The 11,249-nt window shown below is 33.6% G+C and overlaps 1 non-coding gene across 1 annotated transcript; it reads right to left on the bottom strand.

Moving 5' to 3' along the window:
* Positions 1–7,039: 7,039 nt before the first annotated feature.
* Positions 7,040–7,112, bottom strand: Trnar-ccu (transfer RNA arginine (anticodon CCU)). The gene has a single exon. It is a non-coding gene; the product is annotated as a tRNA-Arg (tRNA).
* Between the last annotated feature and the right edge of the window lie 4,137 nt (positions 7,113–11,249).

Raw genomic sequence — 11,249 nt, 5'->3', positions numbered from 1 at the left:
GTAAAATTGTCTAGTTTCATTGTTAGGTAACATTGATTCATTAAAGTAAACTTTGTCTGGTGTTCTATGATATTCTTGATGGCATGAGTCAGGTTTCTTAAGATCGGTTTATTCCATTCATTACAAAACATCGTAAGATAATTAAATTTGAGTATATTTCTTAATAACCATATAATCACCGTTACATAAAATCGAAAAAAATGTTAAAGATAGCTTTAAGATGTATAGTGAAGAAACTTGATGATTAGAAAGCATGTGTTGCATATACGTACCTTGCGAGTTTGGGGCTAATTGGATCAAGGTTGCCTAATAGATAAACGATATATGACACATATTTATATTCCGAAATAAATCATAATTATAGAGATGTTGCTTAGAAACTATTATTGTTACAACGTGTTGCCAAATCCATGGAGTTTTTGTGTGTGATTTGTTTATTTGTGTCTTGATCATCTCCGCAAGAATGACATTTGATTAAACTACAGTAGGTGGGCTTTAATGATTAAAAAACGGCTTCAATTATTATATTTGGATTCATTCCCATGCAAGTACACGAACTTGTTCGATCTTATACGAGGTGTGGATAAACCACAAGTGTTGCCTAGATTGTTCAGTAACACCAGAGTTACTACCCTTCAATTGAAGAAATACGTATTAATTGTGTCCAATTCTGAAGTTATAGTTATGCTTTTCCTGAATATAACTTTTCCTTTGCATTTATTTGCACGAGTTTTGATTGTCTGGTGTGTTTTTTCAGCAATCTTTTAAAGTGTAATACAGATAAACTGTAGAAGCGACGTGTCAAGTGCTGATTTTTTATTGGTACCCTTATTGTACCCTTACAAGGCGACCGCTACTATTTTTCAACGACAAAAAAAAAGAAGAAGAAAAACTGCTCCATTGAACACGTTAAAACAGTTAATCGTATGTGTTTGACAACTTCTCGAAAAATGTGCCTGATTTATATAAAGAATATTTATGGAACATTCCCTTAAAATTACACTTATATTTTATTTATTTTTTTATTTTGCCACTTCGCTCCAAAATGCTTTTTTTAAATTGTTCCTAAATTTACGGGACTTTGAATATTTTGTTTTAGTTGTAGAGAGCTTAAAATAAGCATTCAATGTCACGACCGATCTGAAAATAAATCGGCCCGACCCAAATCATTTCATTGCTTAAAGTGTATCGATAGTTCTATATTTCGAACAATAGATGTTGGAACAAAAACTCTCTGTTTCAACAACATGTTAGCAATATTATTTTCACGATCGCTTCACTACCTCGATCCTTATAATTTTTATAATCATGATGTAAATACTTGTAATTCCACTTGACCATCTTGATAAGGCCACAAAAGTTCTTAGTGTTCACTAACATCTCCAAAACACATGATAGATAATCATAACTTATTTTTCTATATTTTTGTTTTTGGAAAGAACCGGGATTCTGGACCAAAGCGACCAATATCAGGGTATATCACTATTATAGAATTTTTAAATGTATACAAATTAAATTTTAACATTTACTATCAAACAATAATATATATATATTAAGGAAATTACGGGGAAAAGGCTCGCCACTACAAAAAAAGTGTAGGGCCGGAAGGATTACATGTACGCCGAATCAAAAAGGACGGGCAGACAGACACTTTGTTTCTAACTCGTACAATGCACATCGTCTACAACACATAAATTTACAATAAATTAATTCAACGTGTATATGCATAGTAACAAAAAAGTACAAACGAGTATGTATTTAAAAATAAAATCATGCGATATATCAAAATGAATATATTATTAGCCGGAAAATTTATATATAAAGCAGAGGATGAACACGTTTCAACAATAAGGATATAAAACATTTCTTAAAGAGAATCCTTAGCAAACAAACATAGCTTTATACGTCTATTTCTATTATTTGAATGTAACAATTGTAAATACTTGAACAAACAGGTGGCATTACGTAATAGAAACTATGCAAACACAACATCCATATAAAAAAGTGCGAATTAAGCAGCTGCAGTAATCAAATGAGGTTTTAAGTAAGATAAAACCAATCAACAGTCACAGGTTTGGTCAGCAACACATGTCCTCAGATTTCAAGACTGTCTTTATCTTTTACAAGCAACGTTTTGTCAGCAGTTTTTTTCATTGTCTTTTGTATAATATACATTGGTAAATGCAATTTCGTGTGGGCCAATGACAATCGAGGATTTTTCAAATTAACGTCCATTGATTCTGACAAATGTTCTAAAATAGGTTTCATAGAGTATATTTCAGTGAAGGCTTACTTGTTAAACCGATGTCAGTTGTAACAGGGTAGCATGTGTTTGGTTGTTACATTTTTGTGTTGGCCAATGGCAATTGAGGACTTTTCTGATTTTCTTTTCATTTTTTTTTGTTCGTATATCGATTCTAACGATTGCATCAAAACAACAAATATTCCTATTTCCTCGATCTACAGAAAATGGAGCGGGCCTACTTCGTAACATAATACCAAAGGCACCACGAAAATGCATTCAAACCCTTCTAAAATGCCTCTACTAGCCGGTGCTCATGTGTGAACATATAAATAACTCAGTTAATAAAACAAATGAATGATAAAACGGATTTTTTTTACTTAATCGATTCCGACAAATGCACCAAAAACACTCACAAAGGAAGTCAGAGTCCATTTTTGACGATGTACAGAAATACAGAAAAAAGAGTGGGCTATCCCGGCCTGCGGCCTTAATTCTCACCCTCTATATACTGAAGATCGCCAAAGTTGAGCTCTTAAATATACCTAATGAAGACTAGTGACAACCTGTTTGATGTGTAAACGTATCAAACATTGGGCCACAATTAAAAAATGCCTTACGGACCCGCATTTGAAAGAGTGGGTCGGGAGGTATTTTTTCACTTCAAACCTCCGTTTTTTCGTAACGAAAAACGGGGGAAATATGACCATTGGAGAGGTTAAACAACTTTCGGGTCGCGAGTATTTTGGTGGGTCAGTCGGATCAAGTCAAACAAGTTTTCATTAATTCAGCCCATGTGAACTTTTGAACTTTTGAATTGCGCAATATATGACTGAAGACCACACACCTATAATCAGAATAAAAACTTCGTTGCAAGTTAAAGTTTGGCCGGACCAGTTTCGGCAGCTACAGTCTGGGCCATATTACTGTGTGCGGCAAATGTAAAACAAATAAGAGCTAATGCCTACCAGTATTATTTTTACATTAGGCCATATTCATTTGTTTGTAATTAAAAACAAATGTATAGAATAACCCTTACAAGTGTTTAAAGAAAAAAACATAAGAACATATTGACTACGTTATAGACAAGATAAACACAAGCTTTGTTTATTTTTCAATTGCACCATTCACGCGCAACCATCTTTTCATAACGGCATTTTGGCCTCGTCTGTTGGAGATGTAACCACAATTGGTGTTTAAATTTTAGCATGGGCCAATGACAATCGGCGATTTTTCAAATTTTCTAGTCATTAATTGTACGTTGATCGATTTTGACTAATGTACCCGCATCAAACGGCTATACCGGATCACATTTAGCGATTTTCGCCGCACAACGGTGTCGCGCAGCTAAAGGGCCTGTCACACACTACCGATGTACCTCGCCGGGACTAAACCGAAGGACACAACGGCGAGCAAATCGACGGAGCTCCGTCGAAAAAGCACTTGAAAAATCACAACTGGCAGAAGCAATACCGACGAAGTACCTGCGTAAGAGCCGATGTGCTACCGAAATACCACTTTTCTGTCACCGATATTACACAGAGGCGCCGCCGTTGTTCTACCGATGTGCTACCGCTGACCGGAGCTACAGCGGAGTGAGTCCAATGCGCTGCCGTTGTACTTTCGATATACGGTATAAGTACGGTATTAATACGGTTGTAGTACGCTACCAATTCCCTAAGAATTGAAATACATAGTTATTACATAAAAGCCATACTGGAGTACTACCGTTGTACTGCCGTTGTAGTCCCGTTGCTCGCTCCGGCAGCGCAACGGTAGAACATTGTGAGTAATTTAACTTCTTACCAAATAGTGCATTTATGGAAAATATTAATTACTGATAATAAGATTGTAAACGTGTATCATCCTTTTCGGTAAATTGATACAATTGTATAAATTGTGGTACATCTTATATGGGAGTAAGAGTGCATCTTTAACATATCATGGCCTACAAATACCTATTGGAATATCGTGTACTGAGAAAGAGGCAGATCCATAGACATATCAACTGATGTTATTTTCTCACTTAATCGAATTAATTGGGAAGCTTGTGGTAGTTTTCATCGGAGGCTTTCTAAATGATTAAATCAGAACCCGCCCAACGGTCTCATTGGCGGAGGCATACGCGTAAACACTAATTGCTTTAAGGTCTACATCAAACATGATCCAATTTACCAATGATGATATTTCGATAGCTGTTTGAAGTGCATAGTATATCTGTTCTGATAATTCAAGTAAATGACCGATTCGTAAATAGGTTATGGAAATAACGATATACTGACCGATTTTTTTTACCGATCGATCGCTTGAATAAGAATGGACATATTATATGATATGTTATTACAACATGACAAACTGTTTGGACGATATATGGTCATAATTCTGTTGAACAATAGAAACACCGACTTTTCGACTGAAATAGACCGAATCATTTATCTGAAGAACACAATGCCTGAACGATAGATTGGTTTTGGGCCGTTTTTTCACCGATCGATCTGTCGACTGATCGATAATTCAAGAACAAAACAGTAGTAAGGTAGAGTTTGTTTTCTCCCACCTCAGATAAGTAGATCAAAAAATTAAACCATGCTAGTAATTCTTTTCTCCCACCTCAGATAAGTAGATCCCATAATTTAACAATGCTAGAAATTCTTATCTTGCCCACAGGCGACGATAAAATGCCCGTATGGAACTCCTTTTTTATGGTCGCCGCATAGTAATTACCTCCCTTGTTGAAAACTGTCGTCTGTAGCATCATGGAAACCTTGTCTTATGGAAATATTTAGAACGCTAATTAATTATTTCTCGCTTCAAATGTTACCATAAAACAGTTTTCACGCACCTTTCAAGAAATAATGCTTCACTCTCCTTAGAACTATTTGGCTATTAACATAATGTGTATCACTGTGCGCATATCCATGACAACTACGAATTATCGCATATCCATACGCAATTACTTTCACTAAGCACAAAAGAGTTCTAGAGAAAAAAATACATTTTTACTTTATTTTGTTTAACTGAGGTGGGAGAAAAAGCATCTACCATAGCCGCTCGTGTAAGATAGGTTCATTCCGACCCTTGCGCAGGGTGTTTTGCGGAAACTCGGTAAACCTCGTTTCCGCAAAACACCCTACGCTCGGGTCGGAATGAACCTATCTTACACTCTCGGCCATGGAATATACTTATTATCTTGCCCACGGGCAAAGATAAGCAAGTACCCGTATGGAACCCCTTTTAAATGGTCATCACATTTTAATTACCTCCCTTGTTAAAGACTCGTCTGTAGCATCATAGAAACCATGTCTTGTGGCAATATTTAGAATGCTTATTAATTATTTCTCGCTTCAAATTTCACCATTAAAAAAACGTTTTCACGCACCTTTCAAAAGATAATGCTTCACTCTCCTCAGAACTATTTAAATATACATAATCTGAATCACTGCGCGCATGTCCATGACAACCACGAATTATCAAATATCCATACGCATTTATTTTCACTACACACAAAAGAGTTCCAGCAAAAAATACATTTTTACTTAATTTTGTTTAATTGAGGTGGGAGAAAAAGCATCTACCATAGTTTCTCGTGTAAGATAGGTTCATCCCAACCCTCGCGCAGGGTGATTTGCGGAAACGAAGTTAACCGTTTACGCTCGGGTCGGGATGAACCTAAACGCCCTTACACTCTCCGCCATGGAACATACTTATAGTCTTCTTTTTGGGTGTCTTACTTCTAATGTTCTTAATATGTAATTTAAAATTGATAAAACTATTTTATTAAAATTCAAATTAATCATTCATCAATACCACTCGCTCTCCACAAACAAATGTGTAACTAGTATTTGGTAAATTGAGTTAGCTGAATAATTTGCATAGTTTCCAATTATTGAATATTGGAAACTATGCACATTATTTAGCTAACTTTCTATATCCTGTCAAAACACGAGGTACGTTTTATAGGTATAAGCACCGTTCCAGTTTTAGCTCGTGTTTTGGCAGAAATGTTTATTTTAGTTACCTCTTGGCAAATCCACACACTTGTTGAGTCGTGAAATCATCAAGTCGGAAAAAAACTTTGTTTAACTTTTTTGGTGTACTTTGAACGTCCGCGTAGACATGATGTGGTGGGCGGATTCAACCAGAAGTCACATTGTGAGAGGTGAAGACAGATATTCATAATACATCTTTAAGTCATTTCCTTTACTATGCTTGGTTCACAGGCGGCAGATGCGTTTACATGACCCACCCTATGACCTTACCCCCTCTTTAAAAAAAATCAGTCAAAGACTAGTTTTAATCCCAAAATTAATTGAAACATGATCATCTATCACAAAACCATAAATATCGACCAAAAATTCCAAGAATAAACTATTCCCAAAATACTAATACTTCCACCACTGTTACTACTAACCATTCAAAATAATGGTAGTTAAAATAATATAATGGTAGTTATAATAATAATAATAATAATAATAATAATAATAATAATAATAATAATAATAATAATGATAATGATAATGATAATAATAATAATAATAATAATAATAATAATAATAATAATAATAATAATAATAATAATAATTATAACTATTATAATAAATACAGCGCATTCAAGTTTTTACAAATAAAATTAATAAAGAAATGTAGAACTAGAAATAATACAATTTCGCAAAAATCATATTAATACATTAAAGTTATGTTGTTAATTTTAAAATATGAAAGCGAATCGCAATAAAGGTTGTCCATTTTATAAAAAGAACAATCAAAATAAAATATAAAAAAAAAACATTAAAAGACAACCTCCGGCGGGACTCGAACCCGCAATCCCCGGCTTAGGAGGCCGATGCCTTATCCATTGGGCCACGGAGGCGATACGATGTACGGATTAAAACTACTATATAACCAATAGTACAGCTGTTACTACTGGGTATTTACATGATTATTTGTACATTATTGACATGTGGTTTTGATTATATATCATAAAACTGTTACATCTTTTAAAGATCTACTTAATAATAAGTACAGTTTATTTGTTGAATTGATAGACAGAAAATCGCGGGAATGACGTCACAATAACATTGGAATTTCATGAATCCTACTGTGGTACAGTAGTCAAGAAATTCCAATATTATTTCTTTATTGATTTATTTTTTCTTCTTCTTTTTTTATGCAAATCTACGTTAATTCATTAGGGACCTTAACTGTTTTATTTGTCAATTTCCTACATCGAAAACATTAATGAATTAATATGATAAATTTACTTAAAGATCGTTCAATACAATATAAGGGAGTTAACTCGTACAGTGCTGTCTGGCTTTGCAATACATGGTCGCAAAACCTGAATTCAAAGGGAGATTGCACGATCTCCTTAGTAAATACTCGAATGCGCTCTGTTTATTATAATAGTTTTTATTATCATTATTATTATTATTATTATTATTATTATTATTATTATTATTATTATTATTATTATTATTATTATTATTATTATTATTGTTATAAATTATAAACTATTATTAATATTGTTATTATTATTATTATTGTTGTTGTTATTGTTAGTAGTAGTAGTAGTAGTAGTTGTAGTTGTAGTTGTAGTTGTAGTTGTTGTTGTTGTTGTTGTTGTTATTATTATTATTATTATTATTATTATTATTATTATTATTATTATTATTATAACTTCCATTAAATTATTATAACAACCACTATTTTGAATGGGTAGTATTAAAAGTAGAAGAGGTATTACTAGTTGTATTAGAAGTAGTAGTAGTAATAGCAGTAGCAAAAGATGTAGTATTAGCAACAACAGCAAAAGCAGCAGCAGCAGAAGCAGTTACATTAGCAACAGAGGCAGCAGCAGAAGCAGTTACATTAGCAACAGAGGCAGCAGCAGAAGCAGTTACATTATCAACAGAGGCAGCAGCAGTAGCAGTTACATTAGCAGAAGCAACAACAGCAGCAGCAGCAGCAGCCGCAGTTAGAATAGCAACAGCAGCAGTCACAGTAGTTATTTAATTATAATTATTATTGATTATAAGTATAGTTATTAGTATAAATCTAGAAATGTTCCTCTTTTATTTATTTATTAAATAACGTTTGATTTAAAGACGCAATTCAAGTATACAATTATGATGCAGCCCCTATACAGTATCATTGACTGTAAATGGGTGCATTGGTTTGGGCTACCATGGGAATAAGACAATCAAAGTATTTGAAAAGTATGTGAATTTTGTTTATGTTTATTGTGCTTGCTTCGGGATTGGCATGCGAGTCAGGTTAACTAAAGCTGACATGGTCCCGACCCTGAGATACCCCCCTTTTATTGGTATTGTTCTTTAAAAACGATGCATTCCGATGCATCATAGAAGTACTTTTGTTTAAAATCGTTGACAGCCAGTACCGAACCTTGCCGCGGTTTAAAAAACTAATACAACTGTGTACTATATTTATCTTCTTTATTTTTTTCATCCCCCGGTTTATTAGTCATTGCGGAAAAGAATATATTCTACGATTTCATGATAATGTTGAAACAATGTGGATAGTGTTTCCCTAAGACAGCGTTTATTGTGTTAACAAAAAGTGACAATTTCTTTGACAATCTCAGTCATCGTTGATTCTTTTCATTCTCTTGTCTTTAATTAAAACTACCCTTTAATTAAGGATTGTTTGCTGTAAACGATCCTTTTACGAGTTTCAAACTTGTCATGACTTATCGCAAACGAAAATCAGAATGAATTGATGTTTTACAGATACTTGTAAGGAGGGTGTTATTCTTACATGACTTGCATTGAATGAAAGCTACCGCCCTCCAATTACGGGTATTATACCCGAAGAATGTTCGTTACTTATTGTATTAAATGACTAAGCAGACGTTCGTTTTACATTTTGTCTTATATTTTATTTTATTTTCGTCCCATTTTGATGACGAGGACTACGAAAACGTTGATGATGATGATGATGAGGAGGAGGAGGCGGAGGTGGTGGAGGTGGTGGTGGTGGTGGTGGTGGTGGTGGAGTTGGTGCTGGTAGTGGTGGTGGTGATAGTGATGACAGCGACTGTGATGATGATGATGATGATGATGATGATGATGATGATGATGATGATGATGATGATGATGATGATGATATCATATGCAAATGTTCAAAACACAGTTACTTGGGTTCACGAGTTGAATCAGATGCAAAACTATAAAGGAATGCATGAATGACTAAAAATGATTAATTTTAACAATTATCGAACATCAGTTAATTGTTTGCTTATCCTATGCATCACAATGTACTAGAATGTCTGTTGTTCAGTTATCTACCAAGAGGACACCTTGGGAACCAATCCCTCGACTAGGATAGCTCGACTGGCTGGAACGAAAAAGCCAAAATTCAAGTAACTGAGGTTTAAACCACCAAATCAATGTTCTATATATTGTACATGTTATTGACCAATCTTTACGCAAGGTTGGAAGAGAGTTCCATGAGTGAGCTTAACATCAAGCAATGTTAAAATGATGTGCAAGAAAAAGATAATTGGTTGAACATTACCAGAATATATTCAATAAATTGCCCCAGGTCTGGCGTTACTATAGTGAATATGAAAACAAACAAAATCGACCTAATATAACACAAACCATTCAACTTAAACACAAACTATAAAGCAGCCCATATACTGCTTTGGTAATGTCGAAAGAAAGATTTATTTGTTCCACTAACATCTAAAACAACAGGTAAGTAGGTAGATATTTTTTTTTTTTTTTGGAAGGGGTTGGGGGCCGTGATTTTGTACCAAACCGACCTATATCAGGGTATATCACCATTGTAAAAAAGTTTAAATAAAAAATTGTAAATTTTTAACATGTTAACTCAAATTAATGCAAATTGTCTAAGAATTTACGAAAATACGTCGAAACAAACATTTTTTACGCCTAAGGCATTTTAGAAAATAGTAAAGAAAACCTCTAATACCAAGTATGGTAGTGGCTGCTTATGCCACATAACGAGTGAAATAGGCCGACACGACCCATCCAAGACAATTGAATTAAGTCACTGTCACATATGTATGGCCGTTTGGCAAACATGTAAGAATCAAAGTTCACATATTGTATAACTTGATTGTAAGTAATATATTGCAAAACTATTCATTTTGTTCTTTAATGCATGAAATATTTATATTTGTTTTTGCATCTAATATCTATATTTATTTTGTGTTTAAAACGATGAGCCATATATGATCAATTTAAAAAACAAAATTGTGTTCTGTTCTGTTCTTTTATTTATTTTTTTTGAAGCAAATAAGATGTTTTGTTACTGGTAGTTCATTGTTCTGCGCGGGCTCTGATATAATGAATTATTCTAGAGGCCACCATTCGACAAGGAGCATTTCTGTTGTTGCGTTTCGTGTAATATATATATATATATATATATATATATATATATATATATATATATATATATATATATATATATATATATATATATATATATATATATATATATATATATATATATATATATATATTTACGCTTTGCGGTCAAAATTATTCAAATTCAACTTTTAAACGTCTGACATCGTTCAGTGATAAATAAACATTTGATGCGAAATGCAATTGCCATTAGATCGTTCAAAAATGTTAATCAACCAATCCTTGCAACAAAAACACTAGTCTGGTAGAGTTAAAATGGGATAACTATCATCTAAAAAGTATGCTGAGATTTAATGACAGACCTTTTCGCCCTGTTAGTCAAACAGCAGTCCAACACGCCTGAGACAGTGATTGTTGTAAAGCGATGCTTTCTTCTCGGTGATTTGTTTTAGCGAATGACATACCTTTTCGTCCAGATCTGTAGATTTCTGTAAAAATCAACCTTATTTGTGATTTTAGAATATGTTAACATAAGACCTCTTCTGTAAGATAGTCGCATATATTCTGTAGGGGAGATCGTTCAAAAAACAATTCACAAAAAAGTATAAAAAATATCTGTCTCGTTTAATTAAAACCGCTCATTAACAGACAACCCG

Source organism: Mya arenaria, chromosome 7 (genome assembly GCF_026914265.1).
Source record: "Mya arenaria isolate MELC-2E11 chromosome 7, ASM2691426v1".
Classification (NCBI taxonomy): domain Eukaryota; kingdom Metazoa; phylum Mollusca; class Bivalvia; order Myida; family Myidae; genus Mya; species Mya arenaria.
The sequence above is the reverse complement of the archived record's forward strand: the minus strand, read 5'-3'. Positions and strand labels throughout refer to the sequence as shown.